Source organism: Zootoca vivipara, chromosome 14 (assembly GCF_965207765.1).
Source record: "Zootoca vivipara chromosome 14, rZooViv2.hap1.1, whole genome shotgun sequence".
In the NCBI taxonomy this organism is placed as follows: Eukaryota; Metazoa; Chordata; class Lepidosauria; order Squamata; family Lacertidae; genus Zootoca; species Zootoca vivipara.
This window is the reverse complement of record NC_142597.1, coordinates 6,089,434-6,108,496: the sequence shown is the minus strand read 5'-3', so window position 1 is coordinate 6,108,496 and position 19,063 is coordinate 6,089,434.

Below are 19,063 nucleotides of genomic sequence, written 5' to 3'. Positions count from 1 at the left end.
GCAGATGTATTAAATAGCATCGTTAATACGGCTTTGTGATGGCTGTGATAATTGCAAAAGCTAATCAAAGTAATGTTAATTGAGTTTTTTTTTCATTGTGTTGATTTGTATTATATCTGTATAAGTATTTGGGTAGAATTGTGAAATATCTGTATAATGTTGTTTGGAAGTGTGTGTGTGTGTGTGTGTGTGTGTGTGTGTGTGTGTGTGTGTAGTAAAGTAGGGTTTCCTAAGGGTTGTCTCCCCCCCACACATACTCATGTTTTATTTCGCTAATAAGACACTTCCACACAAATTAGAACTGGCCTGTAATTAAGTTATTTGCCCCCTCCATCCAGGCATCTCCTAAACCTCTAATTATGGCATATAAATTAGTAACTAGCAACATAACTCTTCACTGATGCTTGCATAAAAATGGCAAATCACTGCAATGAATCATTTCTTGGAGACTTTCAATATATTAGATGTTTTTTGACTTGGATTTTTAAATGCAGCTTTTGTTCATTTTATTTTAAATCTCTGGCAGTCACTGGAAGAAAGGTTCCCCAGTCTTTATATTATAAAATCACTGTTCTATGTAAATAAATGTGTGAACAGATGAATCTAAGTTTGAGCAGGTGTGATGCCTACCTGTGGTACGTACATGAGCTCAATAGTGGCTAGATCCCACCTGTTGTTACTGTTGTTGTTGTTTTAAATACTCTTTATTAATTTTGCACGTTGTTTAGAAAACAACTAAACACAATAGGGGAGATATGGTGAATCACATTTTTATGGCCAGTAGGTATAAATAATGTAAATAACCAGTGTACCTTATTCTTCACAGAAGCAATACAAACCTAGGAAATCAGCTAGAAAGAAGGCCAAGGATGTGTTAAAAAGAAATAAACATAGCTTTACAAAAAAATCACAACATTTTCACACATTCCATACATCTGCTGAGGTTGGCTGCTGTGCCCTATTAGTATATTAAATAAGAGCCCTCCAAACTGCCCAGAGGGATTCTGACCTACCAGACAATAGTATTACGTGCCATGTAAGCTTTCCCTGTATAAATATACTCCAGATGTCCAATAAAGGAGCCCTCCACCTCCATTGGAGACACATGCTGGCAGCCCTTTGGTACATGTGCAGGACTTGTTCTAAAGGTAAAGGTAAAGGGACCCCTGACCATTAGGTCCAGTCGTGACCGACTCTGGGGTTGCGCGCTCATCTCGCATTATTGGCCGAGGGAGCCGGCGTATAGCTTCCAGGTCATGTGGCCAGCATGACAAAGCCACTTCTGGTGAACCAGAGCAGCACACGGAAACGCCATTTACCTTCCCGCTGTAGCGATACCTATTCATCTACTTGCATTTTTGACGTGCTTTTGAACTGCTAGGTTGGGAGGAGCTGGGACCAAGCAACGGGAGCTCACCCCGCCACAGGGATTCGAACCGCCGACCTTCTGATCAGCAAGCCCTAGGCTCAGTGGTTTAACCCACAGCGCCACCTGATGCAATCTGCCAGACGCCAGACAGTGGCAGAATTGGGTACCATGTGCAGGGCCAAAATTTGGCACACACCCCAGCCCTCACACTGCCTTACCAAAGACAGGGAAGGAGGCACAAGTCCCCCCACTTTGTTCCCAGCTGGGAAGCTGAGAAAGCGCTGAGTAGTCTCTGGGAAGGAGGTGGGATGATTTTAGGACCCTTTCAGATCCTCATGCCTCCTTCCCAAAGCCCAGTGCCTTGCTTACCAGGCTTTGAGACAGCCAGGGCCATCTCAAACACGCCAGGCGCCCAGGCGCCGTGGTGCGGATATCGCTCCGGCGCCCCGCCCCACTCCGTTTCTTGGCGTGCCTGGTGGGCGGGCGCAGCGCACAGCACGGTTTCCGCGCGGCGCCCCCTATTGGCACCCTGCGCCACCCAGACTACCCCTAGAGCCGGCCCTGGAGACAGCACCCCCTCAGCCCAACACCCAGTGCGTGCGCACCACTCACACAGACCTAAATACACCCCTGCTCCAGATTCTGGTGTGGACCATTGATCTGAACTACCGTAGGTCTCAAACCATCTAAATTAGATCAGGTGAGTCCACTTTGGAATCCAAGTTGCGTAGATTCCTCCTCCATCCCGAATTCATGCATTCCCTTTCTACAAATGCAGCTGCTTCTTCCACACACATAATGGGGGGGGGTGTTTTCAGTCACCATTACAGTAACAGTGAAGGCATCCAGATAACTGTGACTGCTTTTCAGATGCTCGTTTGTTTCTTTGTTTGTTTATATACCCGGAGGTCTCAGGGCTGTTCACAGATGTTGTGTCAAACACAACTACATTCAGTGTATCTTATACATATGAGGCTTAGTCTCACAACGTAACAATGTGGATTAAGCCTTAGAACATTTCAGCATGTATTTATAGCTCAACTATGGTGGAAATTGGATTCTTATCTCATTATGCATGATCAATCTTTCTTTAGGGCCTCAGCCCTTGCTTCCCCCCCCCCCAGGACCAATTGCAGTCATCAGCAGTCGTTAACAGCCATCTACAGGTTTACCACTCCCATCAGCCCATCACCCATTCCCATCACCCCCACCGTCTGAATATACATAAGGGTTTGGTGGATTCTGTTTTAGTGTATCTGATGAAGTGTGCATGCACACGAATACCAAAATAAAAACTTAGTTGGTCTTTAAGGTGCTACTGAAGGAATTTTTTTTATTTTGCTTCAACTCAGACCAACATGGCTACCTACCTGTAACTAGAACTATGGTGGAAATTGTTATGCTAACATATTGGTTTGCTGCTGCGCCTTTTCCAGAGCTCAGTAAAAAAGCACTGTGTAATTTCTTTTACCGTAGGAACTTCAGAACATCTTTTAGTAGCAGGGAGGAGGAAAATGAAAGGAAAAAGCATTTGTTTGCTCTTTGAAAATTATGGAAATTTGAATCAGGAGAACCGTGACTTCTGACACCTTCAGTGGCAATCTTGTAACAAATCTAGATGCCCCAGAACTTCAAATTTTTGGAAGAAATCCAGCAGCCCACCCCCCCATAAAAACTTCCATAATACGCTTTGTAACAAGGGGACTCCTAGAAGGGGCCTCAACCATAAGGGGCCTCAACTGAGGAACAGCCCCCACCCCCAGTTGTATCCGTCCTATTTTTTTGGTAAGATTTACCTAAAGTAATTTCTGATTACCACAGCCTTTTCAGTTTGATACGATAATGTTTGCCCTGAGCAGCAGTGTGTAGAATATGTTTTTAATGACTGTTAGTCTAGGAATATTTTCAGTTTGTGTTTGTTTTAACTGCTGGTGTAATTTTGTTTTTCTGTTTTATTCATCAAGATTTGTACACCACTGAATGAAAAAAACACCTCTCAAGTGGTTTACATAAAATGATGTAAAAGACCACTATAATCAACAAACTTTAAAAAGAGACGGACATAATCAAATTATTAAAATGTTATTAAATCAACAGCGTTTAAGAATGGGTTGACATGTGTGGGTAGCCTTGTCGAAACTTAAAGGTCTTTTGTGATTAATACATAACAACAACAACAACAACAACAACAACAACAACAACAACAACAACACATTTTCTGTAAAGGTTTGCATGTGATTGTCCTGTGAGGGACAGGAAATGTATAGCCCTCTCTTTTCTCTAAACCATCTATTTCCAGTGAAACTCTTAAAAAAAAGTTTTGCTTTTCATGTTCCTCTTTTAAGCCTCCCTGATATCTGTCAGGTTCAATATTGTGGGTTGAGGATCATGTATTCACAGGGGGACTTGATGTGCTAATGCCTGTAAAATGCAATGTGAACTCACTTACTAACAACCACCCAAGGCATCCAGTGGAGATTTGGGGTTTTATAAAAAATAAATAAAAATGAAATAATCTCCTGTGTGATGCTTCTCAGTGGGCAGAAGATAAGAGCACATACAGAGAGACTAGCAGGCTCCCTGGGGGTTCAGCCTCTGAGTGTCTTTATGATAGATGAATTGTGGCTGCCCAATGAGCTTGAATATCAGTAATCCTGCCCTGTGAAACATTTTGCTGTTGGCTGTGTTGTTCTGAAATAATAACTGTTATACTTATTCAGCCTTTGAATTATGAAAGGTAAAGTGGGAGGACTTTAATGAAATTCATGGGACCCATCTACTACTCCTGCTTCCCTTCTATTACAGCTAAATTATGCCCCTGCCCCTGCTGGTAGCCTTCTAAAAATAATAGCTAAAACCAGGGTTAGCACATCCCGTTTTGCCACTTGAGGCGAAACAGGAAGTGCTGTGTGACCATGGCTGCTCCAGCCACCAGCACTGCGCTACCTGCCACCGCCTCCTCCTCCTGCATTGCCCACCTGTCACGGGTGGAGAAGCATCGCTTGAAATCATGTGAAATCATGTGCACTCCAGTGACGTAGGGAGCCCTGGTGGCACCCAGGATGTGCATGCGTGTGCCACACCATTGTGGCAGGGCGTCCGGGGACTGGGCATTCCAGTGTGGGATGCGCCCCCAGAGTTGCATTCCTCCCCACCACCTTCCTGCTAGAAGCCGACTGATGGGGAGGCAGTGGGTGGGCACTCAAGCTACTGCATCACACCCCACATCACTCCCTGGAGGCCCTGTGGGAGAGACATGATTGCTTGGGCATGCTGCATGCCCAGTGCTGCTCGTGAAGCCAGCACTGCTTTTGGGAGCAGCACAGGAGTGAGTGAGTCCTGATGCCTCTCAGGCTCACATGCGATCTGAGGAGCATCGGGGCTTCATTGAACTGCTCAGCTGGGTGGTAGAAGAGGCCTCCCACCCCCCCAGTGGCAGATTGGGGGCTCCTTAGAGTGCTCTGCTCAGCTCAGCTCCCTCAAAACTGCTCTGTAAAACTGCTTGGCTGAGGCAAGGACAGTCGTGCACTCCTCAGTCAAGCAGTTTAAAGAAGTGGAGGGAGGAGCAAGCTACCGGTATATTGTGTCTCAACGATGCAGCTTGTTTCTTCCTCTGCTGGTATGAGGGCAGAGTTTTTTAGTACAATCCTCTGCTTATTAGGGGCTACCCCACATTTTCTTTTTTTAAAAAAAATGCTTCGTACAGGTAACTACCATAGAGCTATTATAGAGGGTCCATGGCTTTTGAAAAATAGGAGGTCCTCAATAATTAATTGGGAACCACTGATCTGTAGCATGCATAATTGTATACTGCTTTCACATCTCCTCTTATTCACCTTTTCTCTAAACAAAAAAGCCCCAAATGTTGTCCTACAATGCCCTTTTTGAGGTGAGTGAGATGACCAGTACTATAACACAGTATTTCAAGTGTGGTTGCACCAAAGCTTTGTATTATGATCTTGGCATATTTTTACACCCCCCCCCCAATTCCATGGGACATCGCTGTGGAGACATGGGATGGGTTGTTTGGGGCGACAGAAGTCCCATTTTCTCCAATGTGTGGACCAGCTTCGCATCCAATGCCCAATCCCAGTACGAGTCCTTTGATTAAATCTAATAAGCTGACTTCCATCTGCCTTTTACTTTGGGCCCCTTTTATAAATAGATGCCGGGTGTGATGCTGCTACAGTTTCAGTTTGCTGCCAAACAAAGGGGTCTGTTTGCTTTCTTAATGACACCAATTAGCCAGTGTAAATATCATTTGAAGCTCTTTGCTACCTTGAAGGTCAATCAGATCGAAGAAAGAAGATCAATAATCACAGATCTTTGAATACACCTTTGATTGCAAATGATGTTACAGGAAGCTTTATTTAATTAGGGTTTTTTAAAGTGCCTCTTGAAAGCAGATATGGGCAGTTTGATCAGGGCAGGGCCATGATGTTTTGCTGCCTGAGATGAAGGACAAGATGGCACCCCCCCTCCCCATGTAGAGAAGCCAACAGGAATGGCAGTCAGATCTTGCTTCAACACTGGTGATAGGATAGGATGCTCCATCACAGCTGAGTCACCAGGATAGCACAGCATAGATTGTATGGCTTATACAGCTCTTTCCTTCTACAAAGAACAATGACTCGAAAGCACAGGAGTAACAGAAAGAGGGCTGCCACTGCTGTCGCCCAGCTTCTCCTCCTCAATGTGATTGCCTTCTTCTGCCTAGTGATAGGTTTGGTTCTGAATATGAAAGCATTTATCTAACCAGAGAGAGCCCAAAGGGTGCCTTCCAGATATTGTTGGACTACTGTTTCAGCCAGTATGCCCAATTAATAGGGATGGTGGGAAATGTAGCCTAACAACATCTAGAGGGTGCAACAATAGCTATGCCTGATCTTATCTGCCTTAATGTTAGGGTGTGCAATGGTAAAAACTTGCTGTGGCCATACTGGTCCATTAGGGTAGGACAACTTTCCTATGGACTGTCCCCCCCCCCCAACTTGGTGAAAAAGGTGTTATTAAGTATGTGCAAAATCTCACCAAATCTTGATATTGACAAATGCAAACATCCATATGCACAACTCAATCCAGGGTATAACCTGTTCTGTTATTGTAGTGGCTACCTAGATAACTGTGGGAAGCAACAGCACTGAAGAGAAGGATGCCGTTGAAAAATGGTTCATCCCTATAGTTTTCATGTGTAAGAAGTGTGATACTTGTCCCCCCTTTCTTCTATGACCTCCCAGGTCATGATCCAATCCACCCCATCTCAAAGTTCTCCCCTCAATTTTTTGTTCACAAACGGTAAAATGAAATGGATGACTCATTTTCAGCCCAGCAGTAATTTCAAGACCTTTTCAGGTTTTGAAATGTGCTTCCCATGAACATTTTGTTGCAATTTGCAAGGATGATGTTGGCATATATCCCCCCCAATCATCACATTTGAGCAGTGATTTCCAATTCTGGTAGCACGAAACCAAAAAATGAAAGAGAATGCATTTGCCTCAATTCCTCCCTCCCAGAATGGAAGTGTAAATAAATAGTACAGAATGTGAGGCAGACAGATAACTACCTAAGAAATATTTCATCTGATATAATCAAAAGCCATGCAGTGATTTAGTAGGAAAAGGGAGCTCATATTGATTCTTCTTGCCAGGGAGAATTTTGTCCAGCAGTAACTTACCTCAGATACAACTGTGCAGTATTTTTACACTCTTACTTATGGCTTAGTTCCATAATTCACCAGAGTCAGCAGTGGGCAGGGGGTGGAGTTGCCATGAGTTTTGTGAGTTGAGGACAATGGTTTTCAAACTTCTAGCTCCAAGGCAGCTCTGTGCACAGCAGTTTGTCTGCTGAGCAACCCAGATGCTCAATCGGGATTTGGGAGGTGAAAGCTTTGCTACAGACTCTCCTGTTTGGCTACTGGGATGATTCCCAGAATGCTCTAGGCCTCCATTACCCTTACCATCTCTGCTCCACATTTGTATATCAGCTCCATCTGGTACGCAGGCTGAGACCCTACCTGCCCGCAGACTGTCTCGCCAGAGTGGTGCATGCTCTAGTTATCTCCTGCTTGGACTACTCCAATGCGCTCTACGTGGGGCTACCTTTGAAGGTGACCCGGAAACTACAGTTAACCCAGAATGCGGCAGCTAGACTGGTGACTGGGAGCAGCCGCCAAGACCACATAACACCGTTCTTGAAAGACCTACATTGGCTCCCAATATGTTTCCGAGCACAATTCAAAGTGTTGGTGCTGACCTTTAAAGCCCTAAACGGCCTTGGTCCAATATACCTGAAGGAGCGTCTCCTCCCCCACCGTTCTGCCCGGACACTGAGGTCCAGCGCCGAGGGCCTTCTGGCGGTTCCCTCACTATGAGAAGCTAAGTTACAGGGAACCAGGCAGAGGGCCTTCTCGGTAGTGGCACCCACCCTGTGGAATGCCCTCCCACCAGAGGTCAAAGAGAACAACAATTACCAGACCTTTAGAAGGCATCTCAAGGCAGCCCTGTTTAGGGAAGCTTTTAATGTTTGATGGATTTCTGTATTTTGGTGTTTTGTTGGAAGCCGCCCAGAGTGGCTGGGGGAACCCGGCCAGATGGGCTGGGTATAAATAATAATAATAATAATAATAATAATAATAATAATAATAATAATAATAATATATTATTATTATTATTATTATTATTATTATTATTATTATTATATTGTATATTTCCCTGGCTAGAATGTGGCTAGAATGTGTCGTTTGCTTGTCTGGTGAGAAGTGTGTGTGTGTGTGTGTGTGTATCTGTATCTGTGTCTAAATCCAGACCCTCCAAATGTCCCTATTTTCCAGGGACAGTCCCAGATTTGCAAAAGCCACCTGGGTTTCTGATTTGATCACGGAATGTCCTGCTTTTCCTTAGGACGCCCCTAGTTTCACCAGAGAAATGTTGGAGGTATGGAGTTACTGACCCCTGAGCAAACTGAAGGCAGCCCTGTATGGGGAGATTAATGTTTTGTTATGTTTTTATATATGTTGGAAGTCACCCAGAGTGGCTGGGTCAACCCAGTCAGATGGGCGGGGTATAAAGAATAAAATTATTGTTTTAGTTGTTGCTATTGTTTTTATTGAATAGAACGTCCCTATTATTGTCAGATAAATGTTGGAGGGTATATAAATCTAATATAAATGGAGATTCTAGTATTTCAAGCGGTGGCTTAACTTCCCCAAGACAGAATATCCTGTGAACAATGATCTTTTCTGGGATGCTATATGTGGGATTGCCTTTGGGGCTGGCCCAGGCCTTGCAGCTAGTACAAATTTAGTCGTGTTCTTTAACTTCAAAGGGTCTACTATGAATAGGACTAGAATTGAATACAATCCATAATGAAATGTAAAGGGTTCAATTCAGTGTTGCGCTATTATGCTTATTATGCCAGTACAAGCATTTCTGCTTGACAGCTCCTCTCCTTGCAGGCTGTTATGGGGTTTCTCCAGACCACCCAGAGCTGATTTGGCGAGACATGGTGGGCACATGGGGGGAAAGGCCCATTCAATTGAATCTGACACATTTTATATAAAACAAAACTTTAAACCTTCAACAGCAGCAAAATACATGGACCAGCAAGACAAGCATGCCCATTTCCACCACCACCAAGTTATTCAAAGGCCTGTGTGCAAAAATGCATTTTAAACCGATGTTGAAAACCAGCCAGGGCATAGACATTACATGTAATTTCTAGTTTATTATATGCATTCCAAATTGTCCATCACACTCAATTCGTTTATCTAATTTAATGGGTATATACTGAGCTCTCCAGCACCTGCAGGTTGTTCAATTAGTTTATGATCGTCCAAGTGTTTTTATATCTTTGACTTTATCAAGAGTGCAGAGACAGATGGCAGAGGCATTTAGTTATAGGATAAGCACATGACTTCAGCTGTCTGTAGAGGACACCAGCTTAAAGAGTTGCAGGACAGTTTCTAACTGATCCTGGGCAAGCCTCTCCGCATTTCATTCTTACGCCAGGTGCGTCAAAATCAGTTATGGTTTAATCCAACCTTTCCCAACCTGGGACCCTTCATAAATTTTGGAGTACAACTCAATTCACCCTTGACCAATGGTCATTCTGGCTGAAAATGATGGTAGTTGTAGCCAAAAATATCCAGAGGGCATCAGTTTGGTGAAGTCTATTCTATCTATCTATCATCTATCTATCTATCTATCTATCTATCTATCTAATCTGTAGATCTCAGATTGGTTCACAACATAAAATTACAGTGTGAAAACACAATTTAAATAATTACAAAAAATCAAAATCAATAATAACATGAGTTTTCTGTAATGAACATTGTTGAGAGTTGAGGCTTATAGAGTTGCATTTTTGTGCCTTGAAGTGTACACACATGGGGAGGAATTCAGCACCACACTATCATTATCATTCCATCCATGCAAGATTATCCTTCTGCTCCCCCACCCCATGCTGGGGTTTCCCTGACCCTCCAGAGAGGATTTGGAGGGGAGAAGAAAGAAAGTGATGTTGTGGTAATGGGAGCCCTTCAGCTGCCTTCTGCTAGCACACCAGGTTAGTTGGATCTGGCCCTTAGGGTTGTATCCAGTGCTAGAGCTATTCAGAGTGGACCCACTAAAATGAACTTAGTTGGATACAACCGCTAGACACATATCCTACTGTTAGCACTTTGGAAAGTCGTAGTTTAAAGCCCATACTGCCAAGCCTTCTGATCATGTGGAGCTCTGACTTGTGAGCAGCTGCTCTCATATTCATTCCCTTGCTGATAACCACACTCAGCATGAGGACAGAAGATAGCAGGACTAGTGTGGAGATGAGGCATTGGGTGCAGAGCGAGGAGACTCTCTTGATACTTCTTCTCCGCCTCCTCAGCCTCCTCCTCCTCCTCCTCCTCCTCCTCCTCCTCCTCCTCTTCTTCTTCTTCTTCTTCTTCTTCTTCTTCTTCTTCTTCTTCTTCTTCTTCTTCTTCTTCTTTTATATACCGCTCTATGCCCACAGGTCTCAAGGCGGTTCACAGGATTAATTACAATATAATTACAATATAAAAACACAGAATACATAATCCAAATAAAAACAGAAACAACCAAATAACACCCCTCCCCCAATTTTAAAAGAGCATTGGATGACAATCAACCAAAGGCCTGATTAAAGAGGAACATTTTGCCTGGAGCCTAAAGGCATATAATGAAGGTGCCAGACGAATTTTCCCAGGGAGAGCATTCCACAAGCGGAGAGCCATGGCAGAAAAGGCCTGTACTCGTGTTGCCACCCTCCAGCCCTCTCGTCAAGGAGGCACACAAAGAAGGGCCTCAGAAGATGATCTCAGGGTAGGTTCATGTGGAAAGAGGCAGTCCTTAAGGTATTGCGGTCCTGAGCCATTTAAGGCATTATAGGTCAAAACCAGCACTTTGAATTGGGCCTGGAAACTAATTGGTGGCCAGTGCAATTGGATCAGGGTCGGTGTAATATGCTCAAACTATCTTGATCCAGTGAGCAGCCTACTATTGTCAATGCTGTCACGGGAAGCAGGTGTGTACTGGCTCCTGGGTTCAGAAAGGTGAATCTTAGGTTTGTTTGGCCCAATTCATCTACATGTACCTTAATGAACCTTAAAAAAAGAATCCAGCGCAATATTCACTAGAAAATACAGTTATTTTTCTAACCAAAAATTGATCATAGCCCATTTTCACACTCACAACTTTTTGACTTTTATTCCTTTTGTAATGCTTAAAAAATACACATTACACATAGATGTATTTTTTCCTCCTGACTTTTTGCAATCCTTGATCCTTCCAGAAAGGACTACACACATAACACTACAGATGTACAGCAAGAAACATAAGAAAATAATACTAACGAAAAGAAATTTAGCCTCTTAGAGAAGCTACATATTCTTTTTAAATAAACCCTCAGGTGTCAGATCTTTACTGAGAAAGCTGTATTCTCCAGTGGGTACAAATGAAAGAAAAAGACAGGCAGAAGGGGAGAGAGTGGGAGTCCCCCCCCTTGAGTTTGTAGTGCCTCCTTTGCCCTTTCATTTGTCCTCTGCTTCAAGAAAGAAAGTTACACCTCCAGAAAGGCTTTTGCAGAAGGCCATCTTTGGTTTAGGATTCTCTTGGAAAATGGTATCAAACAAAAGAAATCAGTTACTACTGCCAGCCGTTAAGAGTATCTATTTAATGTATCACACTTTGCAAATGTCACACAATCTCAGGACCTTATTAGATCCACCTTGCCAAGAAATATGTTTGCATGCTGATGACAAAAGCAAATATCTTGTTTTCACACAGACTGGTAAGCCTTTGTGGACCTTTGCATAAGCCACACAGATGTTCCCCCTCAAAGTGCTTGGCAACAAGGTAAACAGTGTTTGGGTTGTAGCCAACTAAGTTTTACTCAGAGAAAACCCATTGAAATTAACAAATTATCCAATTGACTTTTTCCTCAGAGCAGACCCATTAAAATCAAAAGACATGACTAACTTAGGTCCATTAATTTCAGTGGGTCCATTCTGAGAAAAAAAAATAGTTTGATACAAACTCTAAATTAATCATATAAAGGTAAAGGGACCCCTGACCATTAGGTCCAGTCGTTGCGGCACTCATCTCGCGTTATTGGCCGAGGGAGCCGGTGTACAGCTTCCAGGTCATGTGTCTAGCATGACAAAGCCACTTCTGGCGAACCAGAGCAGCACATGGAAACGCTGTTTACCTTCCCGCTGTTCAGCACCTATTTATCTACTTGCACTTTGACATGCTTTCGAACTGCTAGGTGGGCAGGAGCAGGGACCGAGCAATGGGAGCTCACCCCATCGTGGGGATTCGAACTGCCGACCTTCCGATCAGCAAGCCCTAGGCTCTGTGGTTTAACCCACAGCGCCACCCGTGTCCCTCTTATCATATATATTAATCATATATCTTAATCTTAATATATCTTTGCATCTAATGTGTTGAACACCCAATGTTGGGCTACAGCTCAGATCACATTTGTGAAAACCATTCGGAGACTTGTTGCTTTTTCAGCACCAGTTGCCAAAAGCTCTGAGCAGCAGCAGTGATGAAGGCAAATTTGCAATTAGGAATAGAAGGACTTGAGGACTCAGAAAGCCGTGTCCCAAGTCGAAGTGCTAGTGAATTCTGGCCTGGTTCAGGATGAGGCTCATTCCTGCTGCCAATCAGCCTTCCCCACTAGTTCCGCACAAATAAGCCTGCTGTCGCTAAGAGGAGACAACACAAGTAGGGTGATGGTGGAAGAGCGTTATTTCATGTCAAGAATTCACAGGGTCTGTTTTTCACTCTCAACTTTATGATTTTACTGATTCTAAAAAATCAGCAGATCAATCACCTCTCTCTCTCTCTCTCTCTCTCTCTGCCCTTCATGTGTATTCATGGTTATCTGTGCTCATGATGGTACCAAGGCTGCTATATGTGATCCTGCTTTCAATAAAAAGATTTGGGGGTGAGATGTCTCAAAGCTTCCTGATAAAATCTTGCAACTTTTTATACTGGATTTATGCTCTGGATTTACTTTTTGCCCCACGTTTATTGCATTACAGTGCAAAGAGTACCCTGCCCAGACAATAATAATGTAGCAATGGGGGGCATACTGTATCACATGACAAGCAATGAGTGGAATGGCATGCAGACTCTCCAGTATAAAACCAACACTAATGCACTTTCAGTGCATCATTTATTTGTTGCCGAATACACCATTCTGCAGGGGACCTACTTATATCACCCAATGCAGTAATGTCAAATGGATATTTTATTTCTGCAGTTTTAATTTTTGTTGGCTCTCATGCTTCAATACTGTTTTATGATCTGTGTTGTATTTTATACTCCATTTCTGTCCTTACTTTTTATGCTGATTTATTGCTTTGCTGCACTGTATTTGGTATTTTTTTATATTTTATTGTCAGATGGAGTTGGTTTTTATTGACATTGTAAGCTGCTTAGTGGAGGACATTTCTCAAAAAGCAAGGTATAAATTTTCAAAAAATAAAATCAATTAAAATAAATACTGGTGATTCTGAAGTTCCAGGTGCACAGAAACTACAACATGTGGGCAGGGAGAGAGACAGCATCCATCAACCTTTCATGGATCGGTATGTGCATAAATCTAGAGGAGACAACAAAGAAGATTGCCAGCTCTTATCTCTTACGTTGCCTTTGGCAACTTGATATGTAGGCATTAAAATGTGTATCTTTGGCCTCTGGCCATGGCCTTTCAAACACTGTGGTGGGTATTTTCCCCTGTTTCTTACTATGGTATTATTTTGTGGTTTTATATTGTAAACTGCCCTGTGATCTTTGGATGAACGGTGGTATAGATATAACAACAACAACCATTCTGCTAACCTCCAAGCTGTGAAAAGCTTCAACGGGCAATTTATTGCTGTTAAAGACACAAGAGTAGGCTAAGACAGGCTTTTTTTCCTGGTCAGCTGGCAATTTTAGCAGTGGAGGCCTGGTGCATAGCTTGATTCCTGCTTTGTCCCACAATGCAGGCTAGTTGAAAAGCATGAAAATGTCCTGCTGGATCAGACCATCAAGTCGAGCATCTTCTTTCCAACAGTGCCTCTGTCAAGACTACAAGCAGGGCACTTATGCCAGGGGTGCCAACTTGAATAAAATATTGGGGGGGGGGAGCACCTGCCCTCCATAATTGATCACATGACGTGTTGCATACACACAATTTGAATGACAGTGCTCATCAACTTTGGCAGACGCTGCCCCCTCAAATATTTTATTGGGCGGGCCGAAGACCCCTCGGCCCCTAAGAGTTGGCTCCTATGATGTATACAACAGACTTCTCCTGTTGTTCTCCAGCAACTGGTGTGCAAACCTGCTTTGGAACTCAGAAGGCATATGTAGCCATCGCTACTAGAAATTATTGATGGACTATTGATGAATGTGTTGCTTGGGTTGACATATTTTGGAGAGCAAAAAAGAGGACAGTAGTTTCAACACAGTAGTTGAAAGCTGTGGACCGGGAGGCATTTTTGGCAGTGATTCTCTGGTGAGATTTTTACTGTTTGGGGGATCTTTAGGCATCTTTAGAGAATATGGCTCCTGAAAGCCAGTGTTTCTTGCAGTGAGTACAAGAGAAAATAATTTTGAAATAATAATTTTAAAACCTGCTGCTATTGCTGCCTCTTTCCCCAGTAACTCGCCCCTTTCATTAATTGTATATAGGATATAGATTAGATATAGATATAGATTGCTACTCCATATTTTGATTTTCATGGAAAAGTTCCTTTGCATGCTTTTCAGCTCAGCTTTCTCCACAAGAGGTTCCTCCAGGATGCCCTGGCATGGCATGTGACACTGGTAGATAAGTCAGTTTTTGTTTCTCATTCAGTTCTCCACATTTCCACAGCAATTTAAAATTATTATTACTGTTGAAAAAGTCCTCATGAACATTCACCAACATTTTAATGCAAACTTCTTCGTGCAATGTTGCCCTATTTTGCACATATATAAATAACAATATTTAAAGCATTTTTCTAATATAATGCATTTCTATTCGTTCTTTTCAATAATATATTCATTTTTTTATGCAAACCTTGCTATTATATATGCATTTTTGTATTCTGCATTGCGGAGAACTGTATTGCAAAATTCAGGGTAGTGCAAATAGTGAAGGACAGCTGTGTTTCAGTTTGCATATGGTTCAGAAAGTACAAATTAGATACATTTGCCTTTTAATGTCAACCTAATCAATTTTTATTTTAAAGTCCTCTGTAAATGATCAGTTCAGCTCATTGGCAAGACTGATATTTCCCTCTCACAGTAGAAACAGAAAGAGAGGGGGGATAAAGAGGTGGGTGAATGATGAGAAAGTGATTGGAAGTACCCACTTTTAGCTCATCACAATGCCACCATGGGCATTTTACAGTCCAATTTACAGTCAGCACGTGGCACCTGACACATCCCCCAAAAGTTGACCTCACCTGTCTTGATGACACACACAGAGGAATCTACAAACCAGCCTTCCCCCACAACAACTCCCTAATAAATGAAGGTGTTCCTTTTAATATGCCCTGTATCCACAGATAGTTAGAATCCCATTTCACATCTTTGAAAGCTAATCTTATAGTAATTTAAAATGAGAACACAGAATGTAATTTGCAAGCAATTTTCCTGACTATGGAAAGTGGTTTGGCACCATATTCCATTCATGAGTTTGAAATATGCATTTTAATCTGAAACTGGGGTCAAATAGTGCAAGGGTAAAGCTATACAGGGATGTTATCTGGGGTCTGTAGTAGCCACTAGTGCCAATTCTTATGCACTTTCCCCATCTTTAATGCCAATTCTCCTTTCGGTATGAATTTAAAAATAACAAATAATTGAGATTTCATTATCCTGTTGTTAAAATAAAGTTAAATTCCCCTTTCCACACAAACACACATGTCTAGCACTTTGGGCACACAATGTTTCTCCCATTCACTTTAATTGGTGTCGCACTGACCTCAGTAGCCATGTAAAGAAACCTTTTAAAATGTTGGAAAGGAAAACAATGGCAAAACAACCTAACATAATTGGGATAGGGGAATACATAAAATGTCACAGATTAGGGAATAAAGTATTATGTATGGATACATTATGATCTCAAGAGGCTTGGGAACAGTTTACTTAAGGGATCGCTTTGACCTATATGTGTCTAACTGGCCACTTCAGTCTGTGATTTTTAATATTTACATGGGTTTGTTTTTTTATAAAAAAATTGTGTAAGTATAGATAGTTGTTGTAAACTGCTTCAATATTTTTAGGAAATTGCATTATACAAGTACGTGTGTGTGTGTGTGTGTAATATATACATTTTTTTAAAAAAATATATAGTTGTATATGTGCTTCTGATATCTGAAGAACAGAGATATGTGTAAGGAGAAAGAGCAGGCATCCAACATAGCTGCCTAAACCCATATCTGGTTGTTAGTTTCTTTCCCATGATGAGAATTGTGTGAGAGATGAGATGAGCACGCTAGATCCATCTTCCTCTGTGCACTGGAGGGCAAATATATCTAACAGGGAGCCTATTATACATGAGTAGACTCACCATGGGAAACCCTGCAGGAGTTTCTAACTGGGCAGTGGCAGCAATGAGCAGAGTGATGTTTGACCTCCAACACATGGAAGGCAATGTGACAGAGCTTGCATACTCATCCCTTATTTTGCAAGGTTCACAGTACATGAAGAGGCCTTCCACTGAGATGTAGCACAGCATGATCTCCACACTACTGTACAAAAATTGAAAGAAAAATGAACATTTGCCCCCAGCTAGATCATACCATAGAATAAAGCAAGCAGGCAGGCCACCTGCACCCCAAAAAAACATTCTCTAAAGTTTACTCTACACCTGTGAGTCAATAGGTCCATAAATAGCTCCCCAATTTAGAAGAGGACTAATGGCTCTCTAAAACTGGGGAGCAATTTTCATCCCAGCACTATGTCAAACACATGCACAGGAGAATATAAAAGTTTAGGAGAGTTAATGTGGCTTTTGATCTCTGGCAAACAGAGAACTGGAAGGAGGAACGGGGGGCACCTACCTTGTAAAATACTCTCTTGACTGTTATTTGGCTTAAAGTCAGCAAACTCTCCACCTTGCTATATTTAGCACATGGAAACAGATGCATTTGCTGGATTGCCAAGGCAGGTGGATTGCAGCTCCCCAAAGAATGGAAGATGATTCTGCTGTTTCCCTCTAGCAACTGCGGCATCAAGAGTTACAAAGTTAACTGAGGTCCTTGCTTCCAAACAGCCTCCTGTGTAGCAGGTGCAAATGATAGCAACCCCACACTATTGAAAACATGATAAATGGAGACACCTTTCTAGGATTTGACCTCATTCACTCAGCTTGCTTGTCAGGAAGATGCAGCTGCAAATTGCCTTGCTGAGTTCAGCAATGTGTACTGAATGTGGTGCAAACAGCTGACAATGTGTGTCTCCTCTTCTTTTGTGCCTCCTTGTTCCACAAAATGCTTGTGTGTGTGTGTGTGTGTGTGTGTGTGTGTGTGTGTGTTTTAAAGAAAGAGAGAGAGAGAGAGAGAGAGAGAGAGAGAGAGAGAGAGAGAGAGAGAGAGAGATTTCAGTGACTGGATAGCTCAGCAAATCTCAAAAGCCAGTTCACAACATTTCCCCAATATTCTATCACTTTCTAGAGCAATGCTACTCTTGTGTCAGTCCACAAGCCATCAGATGCTGGTCCCCAGTGACTCCAGCACAGCCCAGGTTGGATGGGATGCTTATGGGACCAAATATGGTACTAGTCCTTGGAACATTGAGATGCAGTCAGAATGGTGATCCACCAAATCAGATTGCTTGAGAATCACAGCTCTATTGGTCTTCCGCTGGTAGTTTGGGAAACACGTCATGGCCTAATCTAAAGCGGGTTGCAACAGCATCACTACATTTTTTTAAAGGTGTTTGTCCGCAGTTTTTCCAGGTCATGTGGCCAGCATGACTAAGCCGCTTCTGTCACAAAGGAACACAATGCCATTTACCTTCCCGCTGGATTTATCTGCTTGCACTTTTTGGCTTGTTTTTGAACTGCTAGATTGGCAGGAGTTGGGACCGAGCAACAGGAGCTCACCCCATCACGGGGATTCGAACCACCGACCTTCTGATCAGCAAGCCCAAGAGGCTCAGTGGTTTAGACGTCACAGCACCACCCGCATCCCCATCACTACATACATATGTTAATATATTGTCAGGGAGTCAGCCAGCAATAAATGGCATGGAGTAAGTGAAAATAACTCTTTATTAAAAGAAACAAAGCCTGCTCAGGAGTGCCAGGCCTAATGAGCACAGCAACTCTTCTCAGTAGGTCTTGCCCTTATGAGGCAGTTGTAGAGGCTGAAGATCCCCGCCTCTACGCAGCTGCCTAAAACTCCTTCTATCCCAAGCCTCTCGCTGCTTGTCCATACCCCTTCTGGTCCTGGGAGCTCCTGGATGGGGGAGACATTCTGGCTTCTTCACAAGCCTGACAGGATTGAGGACTACTCCTCTAGAATGACCAGGACAAAAGACACAGGGGTGAAAGTGTGCAGGTAAAGAACTAAAGGAGAGCTCTGTTGGATCTGAGCTGTAGTCTAGTATTTTGTTTCCCATTGTGATCAGTCAGATGCCTCCAGGAAGCCAGCAAGCAGGACTGAAAGGCAATAGGTTCCCCAGTAAAGGTAATTCAATGGTGAACTGCTTCCAAATATGAAAGGTCAATTAGAGATGGGATGGATCGGTGATTTTGAAGTCTATGTCACTTTCAAATGTGTTCATTTATAAGTGCATTATGTAGTCATTAGGGTGTTGGACTAAGACATGGGAGACCAGGGTTTGTTTTCCAACATTATACAGACATACCTCATGTGGCGTCTGCTGTGGGTTGCGTCTTTTCGGGTTACGGATGCGCCAAACTCGGAAGTTGCAGAACAAGTTACTTCTGGGTTTGGTGTGTCCGTAACCTGCATGCATGTGCAGAAGTGCTAAAGTTCATCATCCTCAAGACAGCCAAACTAGACATACTATCCATAGCCCCAAACCTTAACCTAAACCCCTGGGAGATCATAGAATCATAGATCTGGGCTGGAGGAGGAAGAGGGAGGAAATCCTTCACCACCCATACCAGGCATCCCCAAACTGCGGCCCTCCAGATGTTTTGGCCTACAACTCCCATGATCCCTAG